This window comes from Mauremys mutica, chromosome 1 (genome assembly GCF_020497125.1).
Source record: "Mauremys mutica isolate MM-2020 ecotype Southern chromosome 1, ASM2049712v1, whole genome shotgun sequence".
Classification (NCBI taxonomy): Eukaryota; Metazoa; Chordata; order Testudines; family Geoemydidae; genus Mauremys; species Mauremys mutica.
The window spans coordinates 325,105,237-325,130,416 of record NC_059072.1 but is presented as its reverse complement, the minus strand read 5'-3'; the positions used below and the strand labels follow the sequence as shown (position 1 = coordinate 325,130,416).

The window sequence follows — 25,180 nt, the reverse complement described above, 5'->3', positions numbered from 1 at the left end:
TAAAAATATACACATCTTTTTTAAATATAAAAATATTAAAAGAATATTTTGAAGTCCACTGCTACAAAACTTCATGAAATTAAGAGGTAGGTGGAAAAGTTTGTTGAGATGAGGGATGAAAGCATCTCCATCATCATTAGTTGTCATCTCTCCTTTAGTATTAAAAAAGCATCAGAATGCAAGAGTTAAGGTACAGACAAAACAAGGTAATCACATTTTTCCTAGGAAATTTGCCTTCTAATTTCAGTAGCCTAAGGAACCAAAAAAATGCAAGTCTATATATGCTACACTATTCATCATCATAAAGTTGTAAATAGAAATATATTTGAAATGGAATGTTCTGTTGAATAACAATGGCAGAAAGCAAGAATGCCAGCAATGTAATATTTATATTGGGTTTATATCAGAAGGCAACCCACGTAATCCTCGTCAGCACCCAGTGGCAGGGAATGCAAATCTTGCTTCATGTAAAACCATTCACTCACCTTCCCAGCTGAGATCAGTGATCACAAGAGTATCAAAATGAAAAGAAGAGAATTCAAAAAGCAACACTGCAATTTTGGTCCCAGAACACTTCCTGTGAAGTCACTTTAAATGTTATCCATTAAAATCAAGTTATTTTTTCTAAATATGGATGCTCTTATCAAAAATAGCAGACCATTTTAATTTTTCAAGCAAAACAAAACTCAGGTGACATCATGTTTTTCTCACTGTAAGGATATTTCATGTGTTAAATAGGCAATAGGATTCGTTCCACAACAGAGGGGACTTTGACTACAATGTCAGAAAAGTACAGATCTTTTAGCGCTTCAGTATCTCCCACCAAGTTTAAAAGAAACACTCTGGAAAAAGTTGTCAATATTCCATTATAAGACTGAACATAATCCTTTGTGCACTAGCATGTATTGTTTAGTAGGAAAATGACCACCTCAGAAGCTTGCAGTCCATTTCATTCAACACTTCAATGTAGAGTGGCAATATTAACTCCATTGCAGAGACCACATTGGGCAGCATATAAATTCTATTTTGGTGTTACTACTCCTAAAAAGGAGCCATTCCCTTCCCTCCCAACCCAGATTGTTGGAGACAGAACAGCAAATATTACCTGTTGTATTACACCAAATTTTAGATTAGGTCAGCTTTTAAGACCAAACAGATGAAGTAGACTTGAAAGTATTAGATTTTTATCAGTAAATATTGGTAAATGTTGATTTCACCACACATGAACACAGAGGAAAAATATTTCCACCAATATTAATTCAAATTTACAGATAAGCAAAGAAAGAAAAATTTTGTTTAAGAATTTACCAGAGTTCGATTTAAGGACATTTATACTTTGTCAACATCACATGTCAAAATATACAATTTGTGTTTTAACTTTTTGAATCTTAATATCTGTGTCATTAAGAACTATTGTCTGACATCCCCCCAGAATTTCCCACAATTATGACAATTTAAATCAAAGTCTAATTTTTCCCCCCACAAATAAACACTGATATTTGTTGAAATTATAAAAATTTAATTCTGCCACACCTGCCTTTCAGAATTAAATTCAACCAATTTACAAACTACTGCAAATGCAGATACCGTAAGAATCAAATCAATGAAACCTGTAACAAATAACGTACACTTTATATAAAATATATACATATAGACATCCCATTAAATCTTCATGTTAGGAAAAATACTATTAATGTTAGTAATAAGAGTAAAGATAGCTGGCCAAAAATTTGATCTCTTTTAGGGAAAAAAGACATTAATAATCTGTCCTAAGAGTTTTTATATATTATACACACACACACTTTAAATGCAACAACTTCCTTAAAATCAGGTGGGCAGGAATACCAGAAAAAACAGTACAAGTTATTTAGGCCTGCACTTTTACAGAGGAACTCTTCATTCCCCAGAAGTTATCATTTTTAAGGAAACCTCCATGCTAAACTCCCTTGTCCTGTACGTTTTATTTTGGGAGGTACATACGTGGGGGATGTCACCCACTTTTGTGGAACCTTCCCTTATTCCCCAGTCTAGACCTTAGCTGAGATAGAACCTTAATAACCTAAGACCCACAGAGCATATAAGACCAGTTAATGCTGCCTAAGGTATTTAGTGTTCAGTCTTCAGCTATTCTTAAAAACAGAAGTTAAAAATCACACAAGGATATTTCCTTGACCAGAAAGAGTACAACATATTTTAACACTTCCCAACAGAAAATTTTCTAGAAAGGTACATTGTAATTGAAAATACGCGTTGATATTTAATTCTAACACCATGCAAGTCAAGTAGGGTATAGTGTTGTATAAAAATACACAGTAAAAATATGCGTTATAATTTAAATGTTAAATAATGCTAAAAATACACTATGCTCATGACCAACCCAAAAGCTAGATAGGGTTTCATTAGTAGTGTGCTATTTCATTAATAAACCCTTCATAAATGTATCCTAGTGTCTCACCCATTGGCAGGCCATTAAAGATTGAACAGGAATATACAAATTAATGAAATACAATATATTATCTTATGGGTTTGGTAAGACAAATATCTACTTTCAGATGGAAAACATCTACTTTAAAAGTCCACCAATTCTCATTTTAAAAACTATAGGTTGTTAAATGCCTCTAGATGGGGGGAAGATATTAAAAAACTAACTTCTTTATCTTGTAAAAGTATTTAAATATTTTGAATACACTGAAACCAACAGAAAGTGCACATTGTTTTTCAAAACTCTGAAGGCTTTGCCCACAAATTTCCACTTTTTATTCTATAATAAAAACAAATGATTTGGGCTATTTTAGTTGAAGATGTTATCCACTTTCGAAAAACACACTAATTACTGCCCTACAGTGTGGCTCGCTACCCTTTCCTAAAATACTGGAATAAATTTTAGAAAGCTTTAAAAATATTATTGCATTGGCTCAGCTCCCAGGAAACAACAGAACCATTTGGGAGAGGGCAAGCTTAATAATTATATCTAAAAGAATTAATGGAACATCAGCTGAAACAAGAAATCAGCCAGCATACTAATTCCATTAACACTAGGTTTAGGGCAGTGGTTTTCAACCTGTGTTTCTCAGACCATTGGGGGCAGCAGACTATGGCTAGGATTTCCAAAGGGATCCACACTTTCATTTCAAATATTTTTAGGGGTCTGCAAATGAAAAAAGGATGAAAACCACTGGTTTAGGGTCTTCTTGCTGACTTTAAGTATCAGAGGGGTAGCCGTGTTAGTCTGGATCTGTAAAAAGCGACAAAGAGTCCTGTGACACCTTATAGACTAAAAGACGTATTGGAGCATAAGCTTTCATGGGTGAATACCCACTTTGTCACTTCTTGCTGACTTTGTGTATCCATAGAAATCTAAGTTTTCATTTAAACTCCTGAGTGGAATGCCTGCCCTGACCATGAAAAACAAATGCAATGTTTTTTCTTACTTGGGTTCCCTTTAATACCCAACATTGAAAAGTGTTAACTTCCCCTAATTGTGATCACTTAAGTCTTGACTACACTAGGAAATTTTTGCAAAAAATTATCACTATTGCCAAGTGTGGTTCAGTTCCACTAATGTTAGCACATTACCAGCCCTAGTGCATATAAGCCAAACATGTTGTAATCTAACCATGGAGAGAGCAGATCTAATGAACAGTAGCCAACAACTCACCTACAGGAGGGTAGCAGCAGCTCAACAGAAAGACTCCCATCCTTGCTAACACCACTGATATCGAACAATTCTGGCCCCAATGAGAAATTTTTGCAAACTGTTCTTAATGTATGCCAGGCTTTACATGCCAACACTACTAACCATCATAAAAAAAACCCAACAACAAAACACCTCAGCTAATGTGATTATTTGGGTAATTGGACAGTCTATCAGTGTAACCTTCCACTTATTTGAAAGCAGATTTGATTGGATGGTTGCAAATTTTGAATAAGCAAAGAACAGAAATTTATTGACTAGTATAAGAGATATAATTGCTGATGTGAGCAGTGTTTTTCATTGCTATCTATTTTTTTAAAAACTGAATCTCATTATCTGACTTATGAGATTTCATAGGTTTTCCATAAAACTTGATCCAGCAAGTGTAAAGGCAGTTCAAGTTCTTTATTAGAACATACTTGTTTTTGTGCCTTGGCAAGGAAAGAAAACATTTCTATTTTCCCGGTAATATGCTTTCTGTGGATCATTCAAGACAACACAGATGCTGGGCTCTTTCTTCTCATTTGTTTTGCCAAACAGAGTAACAAGCAATCACTATCCAAGATTTTCCTGCTCACAGGGTTCCCCCTCTCCTGCTTCTCCACTTTGATGCCTTCCAACTGAAAAAGTCTGTTGGCCAGCTACATCTTGGTAACAGAGAGGGCAATTCTCTTACTGAAGCGAGGAAGAATGGGAGCATCTAGAATCACAACAAGCAATAAAAGTGGAAATATAATTTGTCTTTTTATGACTTGGTCCACAACAGGACAGGAATTGGTTTCTGATCAGAAAGATGTTATGAGAAAACATTAGGGCTGTTCAAATTTTTTTTTTAAAGTTGCAATTAATTGTGAGAATTTAAAAAAAAATCACAACATACATTAACTATGATTGACAGCCCTAGAAAACATCAAAGGAGAACAAGAGACAAGGCTGAACTAGAAAAATCCTGAGGAAAAAGGAGGGGAATGAAGAGAAACAGGAATCTGTAGCCCCTTTGCCTATTCTACAAAAAAAGCAGCTTCTCACAGAAGCCCAGCTGTAAGCACTCCGTGGTGAATTACTCTATCTGGAGTCGCATCTGCATTCAGACCATGGTATCTAGCCAAATCTATCATGCCCAGTGAGCCGAGGATGTTAGCGGAAATCCTGAGGGAGTTCTGGATATTTGTCAGGCTCCTAACTGTGAAAGGACTTCCTGGAGAGTTTTAATTTTTTAGCCTAGGTGCAATGTTTGTGTGCAGCTTTCTAGGAGACTCCTTATTCCTACCCTGACTATCCTTTCAGCTGATGTTAGAGTACACACAGATGCCTGACTTTATAGACAAGGTGGGTGAGGCAGTATCTTTTTTTGGACCAACTTCATCTGGCCAGACACACAAGCTTTTGATCTTACACAGAGCTCTTCAAGTCATAGGCAAGAAATGTGGAATCTACTTTAAGGAAGCAGATGTGATTATTTCCAAAATTATCTGGAAGTATACACAGTACCTCAGCAGATTTAGCAAAAACTTGAGTAGCTCACCACCAGAAACTTAGGAGATCCTTTCACTAAGAAAAGGGTTTACATATGACCTAAACAAGGCTAAGATGACTGAGCAGCCCAACAAGCCTCTCTCTGACTTTAGGCAATACCTGGAAGAAGTTAATGCCTCCTACTAAAAATCAGTAGCTAGGAAGGATTCAAAGTACTTCAGAGTTTGTTGTGAATTTTTTTTTTGATAGGGGGACAGCGGGGAGTTCTCTCTTTTACTATTCCAGAAACTGCCTCTGTCCACTGCTGCGTTAAGCAGAGCTTCTCTACCTTTTAGACAAACCGAGTGCTTATTTTAGGGACTTGTTTTGTTTCCTTCAGTCATAGCTCCAGAAATTGCTTCAGTCACTGAGCAAGAGACCACAAAAAACACTTTGTTGATGCAAACCCAAAACTTGTAGCCTAAAACCAGGAAAGATTTAAAATCTGTTGATCCATTACAAAACTTCATTCCAAATTTGGCAATTTTTATACATTCTTTGTCGATTGACATTTCAGTCTTTTTTCTGTAATTGTTTATGCTTTCCTGCATTTGTGAAAAGTACATTCAGGATTAGCCTTAAGATTTAGGAGTTTTGGGGAGTAAATTTTTATACCTGGTCTTTTTACATTATAATAATAAATATTTTCCTTTCCTTCATAGGGTATCACAGTGCTATACAAAAGATGGGTATTTACAGATGGAGAAGATTAAGCACAGACACATTAAAAGCCAGATTCTGCCATCTTTTACTCAAGTTGTTTTCAATGGACTGAGTACTCACAAAACAAGGTTACACTGTCCATAAATATGGGTGGAAGAATCACCCACTACATAAACTGCTCATGATCATACAGTCTACTCAGGAGTAGAATCCCTGTTTCCCCAATTTTCAGCTCCCTGCTCTAGCCTTACTGTCTCCCTCTTCTAGACTCACTGTCACTAGAATCTAATCTGTTAAGAAAATCCCCTAGCCCCAAAGGTTTTTTAATGTCCATTGTGCAGGACTTCATAGATCTGGTGCTCACTAAGTGGAACAATGATTTTATGGAGCTGAAGGGTTTTTGTTTTTTTGTTTTTTAAAAAAAACAGACCTTATGTTTACCATTTATCTAAGGAAATATCTAAGTATACATATTGATTCTGAAAAAAAGTTAATTTTTAAACTACAACTTTTTAAACCAAAAGATATATATTAGAAGCCTCAAATACTAAAACTGTAAAATGTATCCTAACTTTTTTGATTTATGCCTTTTGGAGCAGGGACTCAGTTTTCATTCTCTCTTTGGAAAGCATTTAGCACACTGAGGCATATTATTACAATAATAGCATAAATCTGAACTACAGAATTTAATTTTCACTTTGGGTCCATTGTTCAAAATTTCAAGGAGCAAGAAAGAACACCAATGCATTAAGCTCCTCAGAAGAAAACTGCAACCACCATTATGTGCTAAATTTGTTACAGAATACTTACAAGTCTTTACTCTCCTTCCAAATTACATGTGTAAAACAAAAATAGATGGTAAACTCTTTTAAAAGGTGTGTGTATGTATGTGTGTATATATATATATATACACACACACACACACACAATGTTTAACTGTGGGTGTATATATACACATACTTATAGAGAAGACAACTTGTGTTATTTATACAGAAACACTGGTTATTTACACTCCTTTTTCAATCAAAGGTTTTGATTAATACTATCATATTTCCTTAAGTGCCACACCTGGCCTAGTTAGCAATCTGTCTCTCAATGACCAGATCATCCTAACAAAACATGTACTTTTAGAGTAGAGGTTCACTAAAGAGGAAGGGACAGTTGTTAGTATGGAACTTCCATGATTATGGGTACCTAAGTTCCCTGCAAGTTGCGCGGCTGGTCGGCCACCCAGCAGACTATCAAGTGCCGCGCAGTACAGGTGTCCCTCCCCCCCACTGTCATGTGCTGCTCCTGCCCTCTGCCTTGGAGCTGCTCCTGGGAGCCTCCTGTTCACTGTGCGGCGGGGGTGGGGGGAGGAGGAGGAGAAGAAGGTGCTGATGTCAGGGTCTCCTCCTCTCCCCCGCCCCTGTACCCCATCTCCACAGAGCGGCTGGGGGGGGACGGGGACGGACATGACAGGGCTCAGGACAGAGGGAGATTGATGGCAGCTGCTGCTGTGTCTGAACTTGCTGAGCTACCTAAAAGGGAAGCGTACTTAATGTGGAGTCAGAGTACTTAAAGGAGCAACGAGCATCGGCCTCTGTCACACACACATACACGGTCACACACTGTCTTTCACACTCACCTTTCAACACATACCTGTATTGTTGTTGATACTTCTTTCAAGTGTGTTATTTTAGTTTTTTGACTGGTCTATGCATTTCATAATTTTTATTCCTCTCTTACGCTTAAATTTAATTATTTCAGTAGTGAGTTCTAAAATGCCTATCCTGTCCTTGCTGGAGTAATTACCCTTATGCATCCGACAAAGCGGGTATTCACCCACAAAAGCTCATGCTCCAATACGTCTGTTAGTCTTTAAGGTGCCACAGGACTCTTTGCTGCTTTTACAGATCCAGACTAACATGGCTATCCCTCTGATACCCCTATGTTAACTTTTTAAAAAATGTATATTATATCTAGGTTTCTGGTTTCTACTGATGGCACACATCACCTCAATATGGTGCACATAACAAAATTCATTCCGCACATGGATGGAAAAAATTAGAGGGAACACTGATGGGTACTCCCTCATAAAAAACAGAAGTTAATATCACTCAGGCATTTCCATTCTCTCTCCCTGCCTTCCCCTCATTATTCAAAGCACCATTCAAAATAGGCTCCTTCCCCCGCAGAGGAGGATGCCGCACCCCAAGCTCACAAAGCAGCTTGTGCTGCCTGGCTCTCCTTGGCTTCTTGGAACTACTTCAAGATAACCTTGCAAAGGAAAAAAATCGGACTTGTGCCCTTTTTTGCTTCTTAATTGGAGATAAAGCAGGACTGAAAGGATTTTTAAAAAATTGCTTTTTAATTAGAAATTCAGGATATAGATTAGAAGACTATGTTGACTGGAATGCTAATGAAATTACATCACCACAAGAGCCCAGAGAATTTTAGTACTGTGTTTGTTATCAGTCCAACTTTAACAGCTACCTTTTCAATAACAAAAGTCTTGATTCAACACCCTCAAAACTTCAATTAAGATATAAAGAGCTCACATTAAACATCTCTTAGAGCTCCTGCTGATCTATTGGACCTATCCATCAAAACAAGAGAAGTTTAGATTTCCTGATGTGAACCTTTTTATGTTTTTCGTCTTAAACAACTAAGTCTTTCAGTTCAATTCTTTCTTCGCTCAATTCTTTAAAAAAAAAATGTTTGCAAACCACTTTTAAAAAAATATGTATTTTTAAAAGCAAATGAGAATCAAACAGTTCCTATATTTTATTCCTAATTCCCAGGAGCTGTCAAGCACAGTTTAAGAACTAAGGAAGCAGCAGGCATGAAAAAAAATCTAGCTTCATGTTCCAATCATTTCAATTACTCTAAAAAATGTGAACTTACGGAAAAAAATCCAATTTAATAATAACCCATATTACTGTATTTGTTACTATTTAAAACACAGGATAAACATCATGCCAATTTGTGACCAGAGTTTCATACATACTTATTGCTTACAATGTACTAGTGACAGAAAACAACTATTTCTGAGAAATAAAATAGTACTTACCTGTAAAAATAGTTATTTAAAAGCAATATCCACCTTATCCAAGCTCATGGTGTGTCCTTATGTTCAAATGTCCAGGAATGGATTTTAAAGGATTTTATGCAGTAAGTTATCCTACAGTCATTTACTTTACATTTGATTTAACTGACAGTAGTAGTTTAACATCATAGTAGCTGACTCTCAAGCAAAACTGGAGGATGTGTGGCAATATGGAGGATATATTACCTTCACAGAACCTCAGTTACAAACTTTTCCATTAATTCCATACTCCACAAATCCCCACTTGTGGAGGCTGCAGAGATGAAGAACTGTCTTACCCAGTAAGAGAGAAAGCTGGACTAATTGTACCACCTGTACATGTAGAAATACAGCAAAAAATTCTTAACTTTAAAGTTATAAAATTTTAAAACAATACAATTTTTAATACATTACATACATTAACAATTTCCATAATGCATATGACAAAGGAGCTAATTAAATCTTTGGACCCAGATAAAGGGGGCATTAGATACTTGAAAAGAACGATCTATCTTCTGAAGATAGAATTTAAGATATGAGATGCCATGACAGAAGACAGAAAAATTGAATTAAAAGTATACAATTATATTCCCAATTGGTTCCAGGAAGAAACAAAAAAAAAATTATGTATCGTGGTTAAAGTGCAACAGACATATAAAATGAAATTCTGGTACTATTTTTAGATGGAATACAAAGTACAACAGGGGCCATTTAGGGATTGGTCCTGCTTTGAGCAGGGGGTTGGACTAGATGATCTCCTGAGGTCCCTTCCAACTCTAATAATCTATGATTCTATGACAACCCCAGTGCCATATCTTTACAAAATTTTGAAAGAAAGAGAGGAACAGCAGCAGAACCAATTTCAAATAGCAAACACAATGTTTCTTTTCAGCAGAAATCTTAACATTTTTTCCAGTTTAAATGCTTTTATTACAACGGAACATGTACTGTTTCACAGTATATATATTGATAATTAGTTGTATATTTCTAATATGTTTTATCATACAATCAACGTGGGAAGTGCCAAGCATTTTGGACATGCAGCATCACAACCAAATTATTTATTTTATACCACAATATACCCGAAAGCGAAATTTTCAAACAAAGGTGGAAACACAGCAATTCTCATAATCATACTGAAGTTCTTATAAGGATACTTTCAGTATAAATCTTTATATTCAGAACTGATAACTTGCATATAAATAGGGCCCTACCAAATTCACAGCCATGAAAAACACATCAGACCATGAAATCTGGTCTTTTGTGTGTTTTTATCCTATACCAGGGGTAGGCAACCTATGGCACCCGTGCCAAAAGCGGCACGCAAGATGATTTTCAGTGGCACTCACACTGCCTGAGTCCTGGCTACCCATCCAGGTGGCTCTGCATTTTAATTTAATTTTAGATGAAGCTTCTTAAACATTTTAAAAACCTTATTTACTTTACATACAACAATAGTTTAGTTATATATTATAGACTTAGAGAAAGAGACCTTCTAAAAACGTTAAAATGTATTACTGGCACATAAAACCTTAAATTAGAGTGAATAAATGAAGACTCAGCACACCACTTCTGAAAGGCTGCCGACCTCTGTCCTATACTATACAGATTTCCCGGGGAGACCAGCGTTTCTCAAATTGGGGGTCCTGCCCAAAAGGGAGTTGGGAGGGGGGGGAATCACAATGTTATCTTAGGGGGGTTGCGGTATTGCACCGTTACTTCTGCACTGCCTTCAGAGCTCAGTGGCCGGAGAGTGGCAACTGTTGGCCAGGCGCCCAGCTCTGAAAGCAGCACCCCAGCAGCAGCAGTGCAGAAGTAAGGGTGGAAATACCATACCATGCCATCCTTACTTCTGCGATGCTGCCTTCAAAGCTGAGAGGCTGGAGAGTGGCAGCTGCTAAGGGCCCAGCTCTGCAGGCAGCAGCACAAAAGTAAGGATGGCTACACTATACCATGCCATCCTTACTTCTATGCTGCTGCTGGCAGCAGCTCTGCCTTCAGAGCTGAGCACCTTTTCCAGCAGCCACCACTCTCCAGTTGCCCAACTCGGAAGGCAGCGCCGCTGTGAGCAACAGCGTAGAAGGGTAGCAGTACTGCAAACCCCCTTACAATAACTTTGTGACACTCTCTCCCACACACACACACCTCCTTTTTGGGTCAGGACCCCTACAATTATAACACTATGAAATTTCAGATTTAAAATAGCTGAAATAATTAAATTTACTATTTTTAAAATCCTCTGACCATGAAATTGACCAAAATGGACTGTGAATTTGGTAGGGACCTACATATAAAATAATGTTGCAGACTGAAAGGATAGGTATCTGTTTGGGGAAGTAAAAATATTTTACTTACAAATTATATTTCTCTGACAGGTTTCAGGTCAGTCCATACATACATCACCTTTATCTACACCACATGCTGTAAAGCGGAAAGAAGCACCAATGACATGGCAAATTTTACTGGCACAAAGCCAGGCACCATCCCATCTCTCTCTAAATTTCCAACAACCCCTGCCATACAGATTAGAAGATGGTTATTAACTATTCAAATTGAGAGAGAAGGGCATATAACAAAAGTCTCAGTAAACGAGGAAGCAAATTATATGAATGAAACTAATACAGAAAAGGGTTTTAATTTATTCACTAGCCAAAAATGCAATATATCAAACTGAGCCGACTATATGGTAAGGAAAACTATACTAAAATAGAGGTGAATACTAAAAAAAAAAAAAAAAAAAAAAAAAAAGTGAGTTGATCATTTGGACTAATCCAAATGAATTGAAATACTGTTTACAATTTTAAAATGACATCTTCACTGATTCAGACCAGTCTATACAATCTCTTTTAAGTGTGAAAACAGCACTTTTCATCCAAACATCTTAGCTTTACAAAGGAGAGGTTAAGTATTGAGATCTCTGCTCTGATTGCTGATGCTTGCAGGCCTGCTTTTACAAATTGCAGGTATACACTGGAGCCAAACTTACTGTATATACCCAATCATAAGCCGGTTTGTTTATAAGCCGACCCCCCCACAAGATGGATAAATAAAAACAGAAAATGTTTATAACCTGTTCATAAGCCGACCCTATAATTCGGGGTCAGCAAACTTTGGCTCCTGGGCCATCAGGATAAGCTGCTGGTGGGCTGAGATGGTTTGTTTACCTCGAGTGTCCACAGGCACAGAGGTAAACAAAGTTCCCCGGTGTGCCAGCTGCTTACCCTAACAGGCCAGGACAGCAACTGGTGGGGAAATATTTTTTTTTGGGGGGGAGAAGCTGGGAGTCAGGGGAGTAACCCCTGTGACCACCCCACCCCTAGCGTGGGAACCCCCCCCCCCACTCTCCCCATCCCATCCCTTCCCATCTTATCTAGGGAGGGCCAGAGGAGGATGTCTCTGACCTGGCTGGAGCTGCTCCGGCAGGCTCGGCAGCGCAGCTGCAGCATGCTCCAGCGGGCTGGGCCAGGCGGCACAACCGCAGTGCACTCCAGCAGGCCACAGGCTGCTCGGGGGGCACACGCGGCATGGATGCAGCGGAGCTGCAGCTGCTTCGGAGGCTAGGCGGAGAGCAGCGTGGCCAGAAGCAGAGACACTCTGTCCTTGCCTCTTCCCTTCTGTCTCTGCTGGCTGTGCTGCCTCTCCTTGCTACCTCTGTTGCTCCCTCTCTATACCCGTTCATAAGCTGACCCCCTTCTCTGGCTCTTCCCTTTTTTACTAAAAAAAATTCGGCTTATGAACGAGTATATAGGGATTCCCTGTTAGGAATTACTGTTAGATGTTTAAGAATATTGTATAGTGTGTGTTTGTGATGTATATATAATTGGGAGAGGGGGGAAAGGGAGCAGCTACTCAAAATTCTTGAGTGAGTTCAGCCAAATCCAGAGGGAGACAGCCATTATGGAGGGGAGGTGAAGTTCTTTGTCCTGAGGGCTAATGGTGATAGACCTGCTTTTACTAGCTGCAGTAAGAAGATAACTACAAGGAGAAGGATTCCAGCCTATTCAAAGAACTGGGCACCTGTCACTTGTTCAGCGCAGGATGGTGCAGTGACAAATGCCAAAACAGCAGATCACGGTGTTAAATGCATACGATTCATGTCCAGTGTACCGTTTGGTACAGAAGAAATCTGTATGTTTGATACTGGTTTTGTTTGCACAATATTTACTGTACTGCTGTAATAACATCATGCTTAAATTTATGAGGAGTCTTAATTAACCCACAAACTATCTTCCTATAATTTTTAGTCTGAGCAGTTTTACTACATTGTTGTGTGTTTATTCCAAACTGGAGCAACTCAGGATATGGACATCCACTACTGTCCAAATCTGCACATTTATCTTGTGTGTTACTATTTACAGTTGGGCGTTCCACTGTCAAAATAGACGGAACCACTCGCTATTCCTGCAGTTAAATGGAATTATAGGGGTACTTGTATAATCAAACTTTAGTTGGTTAAACCTGTCATTATGCAAATGTACAGAAAAACATGATCCCTGTCACAAAGAATTTACAATTAACCTAATTAAAGATATGACACAAGTGTAATACATAAGCAAGGGCAAGATATCAGGACGTTAGTAGTAGTGTCAATAAAGTGAGGGTAGGATTCTAATCTCTGTCATAGGCTGAGCTGAGGACCAAAATGCAGCTCTGTAGGTCTCATCCATGAAAGGCTCCTCTGTCTGGACTGGTCTTTGTTAGAAAATTTTATGTTTTAACTTGGAGCACTCAAGTCAGATGACAATACTGACCAGAACATATCCTGATCTACATTGATTACCAAGATGCATTCAGCAACGTTCTCTAATCCAAGTGCTCCCAACCACGTTCTAGCATAAAATTCTATAATGTAAGCCCTTTTAGTTTACAAGACAGCTGTTGCTCTCATTGAGTGACCCTTAACACTGCAGTGGGCACTTTCTAAAAACAAGCTTCTTTAAATTGCAGACTTCAACCCATTTGGTTGACAGCCTTTGGAAGCTTTACAACTATTTCTGGATTCATCGAGCCAGTCAGCCATTCATCTGAACACTTCAGAAAAAGAATGAGTACACAAACTTACTTTATTTTTCCTAATAATCATGTAAAAGTCTGCTAGAAGAAAAAAGAGCAGCTCACTCATCTAGGGAAAACAATGGCAACTAGAACTAAATTCAAAGTGGTGCCAACAGGCTCAAAGGGAGACATACACAGAGTTGCAAGTACTAATTTCAGTATTTTTTATGGGAGGTCTGAGATTAAAATTATCAGACCATAAAAGCATTAGCCTCTACTGAATAACCGGTGACAGCATAAAGCTTAGGTTTGTAAAGCACAGAACTGAAGCTTGAGTAATTCTCATTGTTAATCAAAACACTTTTACAAAAGATAAAGGATTTTTACGTAAAAGGACAGCACTTACCTTGACATCAAGAGACACTCACAAAATCGTCATATAATGCAAATCCTGGTTCTCCTAAAATTAAGTAATTTAACCCCATTGTTACTGAATAGTTAAAAACTTTCACACATCAAGCCTTAGCGCTGGAGTCTGTAAATCCAGGAGGAGGTCCATGTCCCAGGGGAAAAAAAGATGGGAATCTGTGGGAGAATCCGCACCTGTATCTAAACAGGTAACCCAGATCTGCAAACCAGGTTTCCTTGTATTCACTGAGAATGTTAATAATTCCATCGATGGGTGCCAAAACTGAATTCTAGAGATGTGAACGTTGACAAGAAAACACACCATTCCCCTGGATATACTTATCCTACCTGCTAGCTGGTTTATCCCTCACTCTAGATAATTAGAGCTCTTAGAACAATTATAAACTTTCCTAGCCACAGAAACAGGAGACTAGATTGTTAATCTAGCCAGGAATTCTCAATCTCAAGAGAATCTGCACAGATATGATTTCTATGGCTCAGACAGATGGACAAATCGGGATAAAACTGAAAAGTTTCTCTCTTTTCAGCTTGAGTAAATATATATGGGGTCTTCAAAGCAAACTGATCCTCACTAATGGGGGGGAGGGGGAGAAGGGCTGGGCGAATAAATAGCTAATTTTGGGTCCTTTTAAAAAACAGATTTACACTTTCTAGTGACAGACCACCTGGTCCTCATCTCTTCAAAAAAGCTTCCCTAATTTGCTGACCAAGTCCTGGAAGCAGTGTTATCCTCAGAGAAAAAAGATATGCTGGAGCAGTTTGCTACTGCAGGAGTCCAGTGTTGGGAATCAGACTTTTCTGGTGGTCACTTATGGAGAGCTTCATAACTGGCAATGTAAATTTAGTGTCCAAGACTTGAGCATGAACAGTAAGTGGTGGAATGAAACTGCATCATTTGATTTAATCTGCCCCACAGAAAAGGAGGAGGCTTCATCGTTATCTAACATCAAATGGATGAAGCAGGACTACATAAGTAAATAAAATCATGTGATAGTATAAAATGAGCATGCAAACTACAATTAAGTCCAAACATTTGTGTAAGTTGTATTTAAGGTCTCTGTTGGCATGCTAGTGCTGTCTAAGGCTCTAAACAAGATACTTATCAACTTACCTTGAGGTGCATTTCCATGCACAAGAAATACATTTACAAGAGTGTTTTCTTCAGTTTCTTGATTTGTCAACCATATTCAAAGAACTAAACTAAGAAACCTAGATATAAAAGTCTAGAAAAAAGGAACAACAGGTGAGAGAATATGCTTTGCGCCCTCTGCAATACTCAACGGAACGGAGAGTCTGAAGAAACAGTTGCATCAATTCATACTACTGATTTCTGCTTATTTCACTGTGATCCTGCCCACTGCATGATGCAGACAAAAGCTTAGTATGTATGGACTGACAAGTCTTCTAAATTCTATTTTATAAAATTACCTACCGTTTGTATGTTCTTATGAAAAAATTGAAATTGAATGTAGATTTTGTTCAAAAATATTTTGCACGAACACTGAAAATTTGACTGCAACATTAAAATAAAAAAACTAACAAGATTAAAATTGTATAATGTATACCTCCAAATAACCTGGGTAAGACTATTTTTGCCCATATCAAAGGAAAATCAAAACCTTTTTGCTCGACATTATGTTCTAAAGCAGGGGTAGGCAACCTTTGGCACATGCCGAACACAGCACGCGAGCTGATTTTCAGTTGCATTCACACTGCCCAGGTCCTGGCCACCAGTCCAGGGGGCCCTGCATTTTAATTTAATTTTAAATGAAGCTTCTTAAACATTTTAAAAACCTTATTTACTTTATATGCAACAATAGTTTAGTTATATATTATAGACTTAGAGAAAGAGATCTTCTAAAAACGTTAAAATGTATTACTGGCACACAAAACCTTAAAATAGAGTGAATAAATGAAGACTTGGCACACCACTTCTGAAAGGTTGCCGACTCCTGTTCTAAAGAATCTAAACATTCCTACTTCATCCTATATGAAGTGCAAGTTACAACTAAAATTCAACTTTTTCTTTAAATGAGCATATCTCAGCCAAAGTTGGTGGCTACTATATTATTGAAAAATGACATTATTGACACATGTTTAGGAGTCGAATATAAGATCAGAAATCAGTTCCCAACCTTTACAAAATACTATCTGAGCAGGGAAAAAATTCAGCTTGATTTGTTTTTGAAAGTTTTCCTACCACAAAGCAGGATGCTGGAATTCTCTTACTGACCTATTCCAGACGTTACAAAACTGTGTACATAACCTTGTTTGAAGTGGTACACTGGAACAGGGTGGTCTGTTCCCTTTAAGGGGAAGTGAGGCCCAAGGCCAGCCAAACCCTGTTCCATTACATAGCCCCTTTAAGGAGAAAGATATTCAGGAGAGCAGCAGACTAACTGAGGCATGGGAGCCAGGTGTCAGATAGCTGGATTTTATGGTATTAAGGAGGTAGCTATTAGGTGACTTCCAAAAAGATTAAGGAGAGGGTAGACAGCTTGGAGAGCAGAACTGCAGGGGAGCACTGAGTCAGGAGAGACAGTCCCTGATAGGGGAACCAGAATCAGATGGGAAGCTGAAGGCTGGGGAAGCCTGCCTGAATCACCACCCAACCCATGGCATGGCCAAACTGTGGCTTGTAATCAGCATGTGGCTCTTTTACAGTTAAAGTGCGGCATCCAGAGCCCCCATGTACCCCCTCCCCATTCTGCACCTACAAGATTGGGCAGGGGGGAGCTAGGGGCTTCTGCCCTGCAGTGGAGTGGTAGGACTAGGGGCTTCTTTCCTGTGGTGGGACTAAGGGCTTTTGCCCTGCAGAGGGTGTCTAAGGGCTTTAGCCCAGCGGGGGTGTGTGTGTGTGTGTCATTGGGGAAAAAGCCCCACATTCTGGCATGCACCGCCCAGTGGGACAGGCTGTGCGTGTCTTGCAGCTCTCCAACTTCTGAAGATTATTGTATGTGACTCGGAGGGTCAGTAAGTTTGGCAATTCCTGCCAGAGAGGACAAGTGTTGGGGCCTGAGACAAAGAGGACAAAGTGTGTCAGTCCAAGGACCAAGGGAGGTTCTGTGGAAAAGGCTGTAATCTAGATACTGGTGGGCTAGAGAAACCTGCTTGAATCCTGACATAGTCCAGTGAAGGAGGGCTATGGAATCCCTTAACCAAGAGGAAAGAATTGTGAGTCCAGGGACCAAGGCAAGAGGAAATCTGTGGTAAACACTCTACAGAAGCTTAGGGCTGCAGTGGAATTGGCAGAAATCTCTGGTTCAAAGAACTGGATGGGAACCAGGGTGATAGGAGCTGAAGCTGCCTGATTCCCAGGTAAAGCATCCCCCACCACCACCTCTCTGCTCCTCTCTTCTTAGCCCTCCTTGCACTCCCCCACATACCCACCATCAGAGCCTTCCCTGCACTACAACCAAAATAACTACACTCAGTCTAACCTCTGACTTCAAAAAATTCTCCCATTGTGCATCAGGACAAAAATTAAAGCTTTTGAAGTTTTTCACAAAAACAAACAGAAGAGAGACAATCCCAGAATAGCCAATAGCCTGGTGTTAAAGGCACTCATCTAAACTAGGCAGAGCAGGGAACTGAACCAGTGTCTCCCACATCCCAGGAGAGTGCCCTGACCACCAAGCTATTCAGGGATGGGTGAGAGTCTGGTTTTTACCAGAAACTTTTTTCCAACAGAAGTTTTGTCAAAGCAAGTGGGTTCCTGCAAAATTTCAATTTCAACAAACTGGCCTTTTCCAACAAAAAATTGTCAAAAAATTCCTGACCAACTGTCCTCTAACTCTCCCACCCAAACTCCCCCCACAGCTAACCTCCCTTCTTTTCTAATTTTTGTCCCAGGCAGATCTCCACCAGCCAAATTAAAAAATGTATTTAATTATGAGTTTGTGAATATTCAAGTAAACCTATTAAGGCCAAAAATAAATTTGCACAAAAGGAATAAAATTGCATGTGGTCCTTCAAATATATATATATTTTTTTAAAATAAGGAGGTATGTCAACCAGTAAAGTTTTGGAACCACTGATCTTAGCAGCTGTGGGAAACCTGTAAGAAATTGCAGGCTAATTATTGACTCCATCTTGAATATATGGAATGTGGGAATAAACCTTTGGCAGAGGGGAACAGAGTCCACAACAGACAGGTCCTGGTGATAGGAACTTCAGAGGCACCCAGTTCTAAAGAAAAGGCTCAGACTGGAGTTCATAGTGTTATTTTGGAATTACATTTTTGTTAATAAAAGCAGGCTCTCTCTATGAACATGCAGCTTTTCCATGTAGCTGGGTGGTGACTCTACCTGCTTTACACCCCTCCCACTGCAGAAACAATGAGAAAAGGAGAGAAACAGGTTAAGAATTTCAGACAGTACCCTCCCACACTAATACTCAAAAAATGTTTATTTTCATTAATACAGTAGCTCCCCGCAAAACTGGAAGACAACTTTCATATAGCTTTGCTAAACAAAATATATATATGAAAAATATAAAATGTTTTATAAACATGGCTAAACACAAATAGACATTTTGCTGTAACAAGTGGGATCTGCACTATGCATGCAGTGTTCTTTCCTACTGTAAGAAAATGCAATACCTGCACCATTTACAGACTTTTTAATTATTTTGTAGTCTGAAAACAGATATGTTTTGTTTCTGAAAATAAAGCTGATGAATTCTTAATGTTTGTTTAATAGCTGTTGCAGAATTGCATCCATTTCCATCTACGGGCTGCAGTATATATTTCAGTGGGAGTTTTGCGCATGGAGGAAGTGTAAGGGCGAAAAAAAGTAAGTGATTTCCCTACAGCATGCATCACCACCATTTTTTGAAAGAAAACTTTTTAATGGTATTGCCAAACCAATTTAACATAGTTACAAAGAAATGCAGAAACATGCCACACATTTAAAAACATTTGCCCTACCCCCAACCTACAGGACTTTATTACGAGAAATAACTTGATCCACCGCTGAATAAAAAGCCACAGCAGGGACGTATCACAGTCATGACTTTTGTTCATTTAGTTTTATCAGTTTCATTTAGTCAAATTTGTCTTTTCAGAACCCAGTTTTACATTAAAAGACCTATAAAAGCTATTAAGGTGTCAAACAAACAACTTATTGGTATCTTTTCAGTTATCTAAAAGGGTGTCATAAGGAGGAAGGAGAAAACTTGTTCATCTTAGCCTCTAAGGATAGAACAAGAAGCAACGGGCTTAAACTGCAACAAGGGAGGTTTAGGTTGGACATTAGGAAAAAGTTCCTAACTGTCAGGGTGATTAAACACTGGAATAAACTGCCTAGGGAGGTTGCGGAATCTCCATCTGGGGAGATATTTAAGAGTAGGTTACATAAATGTCTATCAGGGATGGTCTAGACAGCATTTGGTCCTGCCATGAGGGCAGGGGACTGGACTCTGTGACCTCTTGAGGTCCCTTCCAGCCCTACAATCTATGAATCTATTACATGCATTCGTATGTATACTGGATTACAATGAAGAGAAAATTTCTAAGTGAAACACTTCAATAAAATGCTGAGGAACAGAGACTATATTCATGGACTACTGGGATGAGTCAGGGTCTAAAAAGCACACTAAGTTGACCAAATTATTATAGAAACTAATTGGCATTTATTGATAGTAGACGGCTCGCTGTCAGACACTGGTTTGAACAGACATATTCAGTTGATCTTGTTTACTTAAAGTATTTATGTGGCACAAGAAACAATTTCTTCAAAAGACAACAAAAGGTTAAGAGAAGAAAAGAATATTAGTTTTATCACAAGTGCCCAATCCTGCATTCAAAATTCTCAAAGTTAGCACAGCCTTTAGATGTACAAGGAAATCAGAATGATTGAAGTGCAGTTCTATTCCTGTCTTTTTTTCTTTTTTTTTTTTTAAATAAGGGCCAGGGTGTGTAACTGACCAACCCTGGTTTTCATATTTAGAGGCCCTCAACTGACCCTTTGCTTTTCTATCTCATCACAAGTAGAACTCATGCATATTACTGGTACATATTTGTACATCAGCATGAGACAGGGCCAGCCACAACAGCAGCACCTTCAAGAGAGAAAAGAAATAGGGAAACAAGTTCTTTCCCTACTCTCAGTTTTGGAATGGAGTTGGAAGGAAAAAATCCTTAAAAAACACTCACCACCATTTGTTTGTGGGGGAGGGAGGAAGAGGAGAGGAATGCACTATAAGTTCTTTTTCTCTGTTCTGCTCCCAGCTCTTTTAGGGCTTCTGCATTTTGAAGCTACTAGAGACCCTTCTATTCAAGCAACCTCTGCTGTGGCAGACTCCTTACTCTGAAGCCTATGGAACAAAGGTAGAAGCCTCACTGTTCAGGTAAGAAAACAAATGGGAAGTCAACTAAACAGCTACAATTAACAATTTTTTAAAAGACCAAGGGGTAAAATTCTTAGAAGAGTAAATGACTTAGGAGCCTAAATCTCATTGTCTTTCTATGACACTTCGGTTAAATGCCTGTCAATTTGAAAACGGAACTTGGGGTAAAATTTTCAAAAACACCGAAGTCTATACCATGATTTCCTCTTTTAAAGATCAGTACATAGATCTTAAGTGTGATGGCACTGTTCAATCCTTGTAACTAGTGTTTTATCAGGTTACAATACTCCATTTGATCTTATTATATATACACTTTATGTTGCTGCTGCAGAACCATATCTCTGAGAACACAATTCCTGCATTTTCTGCCTATTTTTGGTAGACCTGCCTAGAAAGCTCAATATTTTTGTTAGTACTGGTTCAGAATGATGATCTCCATGTCTCCCACCCAAATGAGGAAAGTGAATTAAAAGAACAGATTCTAAGCACTGAAACGAACATTTGGGGAAATGATTTTGATACACATGCACACAACGTTCACTTTAGCATCCAATGGAGTGGTTTTAAATATTATGCAATTTGAATAGCTTTACTAAGTATAACTTTTGAAGTTATTTGTGCTCAAGTGTAAGAAATAACACATTAAAAAGCAAATATTTATGTGGCTAGTAAATAAAATGCTGCATTTGTTATCCACTGTAGACAAGTTCCCCTTCTAGCAAGGAACAGTATTTATGCAAAGTGACAGTTATCTGAAGAGATTAAGTAGGAAAAAGATAATTTCTAAATTAAATTAGAACAAAATTTGACAACTGAAAATTGTATAGAATTTATATAGTGATCTTTGAGCTATAAAGGCAGAATTCTGAGCGCCAACCTTTAAACATTAAGAAAACAGAATCCTAAATTGTATTAAAAAAAGGGATTTACAGGTAACTCTTGCTGCATTACAGGTAACACTAATTACCGAAGAAAATCCTTAGACATCCATCGGAAAAGGTCGTCCATTAAGCCAGAGAGCAAGCAGATTCCTAATTTTGTAAATTCAATATTACTTCTTTGAGGAAGCAGGCCAAATCAACCTTTCAAAGACTTAAAACAGCTTAAATTAGAAAATTTTGTTGTTTGGCTTATATTTTTGTCAGTTAAAAATAAAACTGAGAAACACTGACTAGTAACTGAATCAAATGCAATTAGTAGAGTATATTAAAAAATTGCAATCAAACTCTGTTCAAAGTGCTCTTTTCAAAATTAGTCAAACATATTGAAAATCAAAGTTTAAGAGAGTTAAAAAATAATTAAAGATATGGAAAGTAACCTTAATGAATGAAGATAGCCTGATATAAGATCCTTGCATGAAGGGTTCCAATTCTAGTAATTATTACACTTACCATTTAGGTCCTTCTTTAAAACTGAACAGTGAAAAGGATAGGATATAAGTGAAGGAAGCTTATATTTTCAAAGCTTTTAAGAAACAAAAACAAGTATTAGAAACAATTACTAATTTCTTTCCATATACAAAAGTGATATTAGAGTGTATGATCTTCTAAGGATTAAAGAAACATGCCATAATTAGAGCTTGCTGGCAAAGATTGGATACAGTGAAAACCATCCCTGAATATATGCATATAGAAATTACTGTTTCAGACAACAATCAAACTTTTAGGCATCAAATACAGAAGTAATCATTCTCAATATTGATAAAACGGCAGTCTAATGCTAAGACAAATTAGCAGATCAAGTCTGCTTACAATCAACAAGTCTGAGCTAGAAACTGATCACTAAAAGGGAATATGATCATAGAAAAAAATCCTATTCATTAATCTGATGGCAGAAATTCATTAGATACACCACTTCTCAATATCCTGAAATTAGTTGTTCATCTTTCTGATTTACTCCAAAACCAGATGCTTTTAATAAAGAAGCTCTCGTTCACACTTTAAAATTACTGTTATAGTTATCTATAGATGTGCTGTAATGTACATATATGAAATTGGTTTCATCTGCTACATTCAAAAGTAAAAGTTGTATAAGTATAATATGGATTCCTTCCATTAGAAACCACTGTTAGAGGAAAAGTTCCATAATCATGTAATTACTGTCTTTTAATTTTTGCACAGCTTTAAAAATGCTATTGGAATGAAAGCCAACTTATCACTATAATACTAGAATCATTAAACCTGACCTGAAAACCACGAGATAGTTTAGTAGTAGTATTTGGAATCTGCCATTTCAAGTTCACATGACATATCCCAATTTAAAAATAAATAAATTTATGTGCAACCATTTTTAGTGTAACTCATACCAGTTTTAGTAGATTCATACTTGTATGACTATTACAAAATATACATACAATTTCCTGCAGCAGCACTGTTTCAGGTGATCACAAATTACTCAGAGTGGAACTCAATGGAACATTTATAAAAGTTTCTCCAAAAAGAGTTTACGGTAAGTACACCATCACTTTGCTCCGCAAAAAAGGCATTCTGACCATTTCAATGTGTGAAGCAGCATAAATTAACAACAGAAATTAAAATACTTTCCACTTAAACCATCCCTTTTCCCTTCTCATGCTATATTTGTGTGTTTGTTCAGGACATCAGCTTTAACAGAGGGTCAAATTTCAGTGAAATGACAAGATCTGACATTCACATTCATACAGCCTTAAAGATGATAGGTAAAACACATGCTGTATGTAAAAGATTATATGCTATAAGTCTTTAGACACTAGTGTGAACTAAAGAGTAAAATTTGGCATTTCAAGTACAGTCTCAAGATTAATCATAAAATACTTAATCCCTATATTTAAATATAATTATGTAAGTTTTATAATACATAAATCCTATGTAACCCTACATTAAAAACTACACACAAAGGGGCAATAGCAATATTTTAACCTTCCAGACTTCTGAAATCTCCTTTTCTTCTATCGCTTCCCTCACCCAAAAGAAAAAGCCATGCATAATGCTTACGCATTTTCTTTTTCACAATGCAAGCACATACAGAAATGAAGGCAAAAATCTGAAATATTTTCTGCAGCAAGCTTTTTAGAGAGGTGTAATCAAATATAGATCTGGCCAAAACCTCTAACAGCACTTGTCAATGCGACACAGAAAACTATAACCCATGCCTTTTTTTGCTCTGTTCCTACCACCACCACCCTGGGAAAAAATGTGAAAAAACGGGGTTCCGCTTGGAATAGCAAACATGGTTTTGTATAGTTTTGCTAAAGAACCTCCTGGGATGTCTCAGAACAGGCATGTTAGGCTCTCTTCAACCTTAATAGCTAGTGTGATGGTGCTGAATATTTAACAATGATATTATTTCTCCAAATTTTAAATCAATTAGCAACGTGCTAAAAACAACCCAAAGCTAAGGCCTTGTCTATACATAAATTGTACTGCTTTAAATATACTGGATATTTAAAGTGGCACAAGCCCCATAATGCAGATGCAGATATATCGGCATAAAGATGATTTATATGTGCATACCTTATTCCCCTTCCCAAAAGCTATAACTTAACATTACAACTGTGTCCACACTAGGTGTTGTACTGATTTAACTATTTCTGTAGAAAAAAGTCACCCCTCACCCAACTGAAAGATCAGTACAATAATTGTCAATAGACCAGACCTAAGAGTCTAAAACTCTCCCTCTCTCATGATGTCATCATTTCACTAGCACTCCAGATATCAGTATCTTACAAATGTGATGGAGTACACAAACTCCATACTGGGCCAGAAGGGGTAAAAAGACAGGACTGGGCCCAGATTTCCACACCCCTCCAGAGCATGCTCCAACTAGGGAAAGGATTGAAAAGGGAACAACACAGCTCAGGAGGGAGGCAGACAGACCTATTCTGAAGGCTCCTGACAAGGGAGCTGGAGAAGACTCCCAAAGGGAATAAGACTGTGTGCAGAGCCCTGCTAGGGATGATAGTTTGGTTGCCTTTTCTTTTCACTTTATATTGGATGGGGGGGCGCAGAAGGTAGGAAGTGACCCACAAAAGGTAACTTGGAGGGCACCTTTGTGGGCTACATGCTATTGACTCTCCTAGGGCCCCTCGGTTGGAGCCCAGTGGAGTGGGTAGGCCCAGCCCCCCTACTATTGCCTCTACTACAAGAGGAACCCAAGCTATGTGCCCACCTCACTGCACCTCTAATTAAAAGAGGGCCTGAATTGTAAGACCTACCCACTGGGTGGTGACACCAATGCGCTAACCACTAGGTCACCTAACCCAGTTCATGAAAAGGGATATATGCCCATTTTTTATTGCAGGTTATCTTTACGACTAATTTAGAAAAGAGTCTCCTTTTTCCACCCACAGTGACAGAATCAAGATGGGCTGTAATCTTAGGATTTGTCTATAAACTTTTACCAATTTAGTTAAACTATGCAAGCCACTGTGTAAACACTCTTATTTCTGTTTAAAAGTGGCTTATTTTCCCTAACAGACTTAATCTAAACCA

The 25,180-nt window shown here is 38.1% G+C and overlaps 1 protein-coding gene across 3 annotated transcripts in view; it reads right to left on the bottom strand.

Moving 5' to 3' along the window:
• Positions 1–25,180, bottom strand: part of PSPC1 (paraspeckle component 1) — a 107,162-nt gene that overhangs the window by 60,050 nt on the left and 21,932 nt on the right. The gene's annotated exons all lie outside the window — the stretch shown is intronic.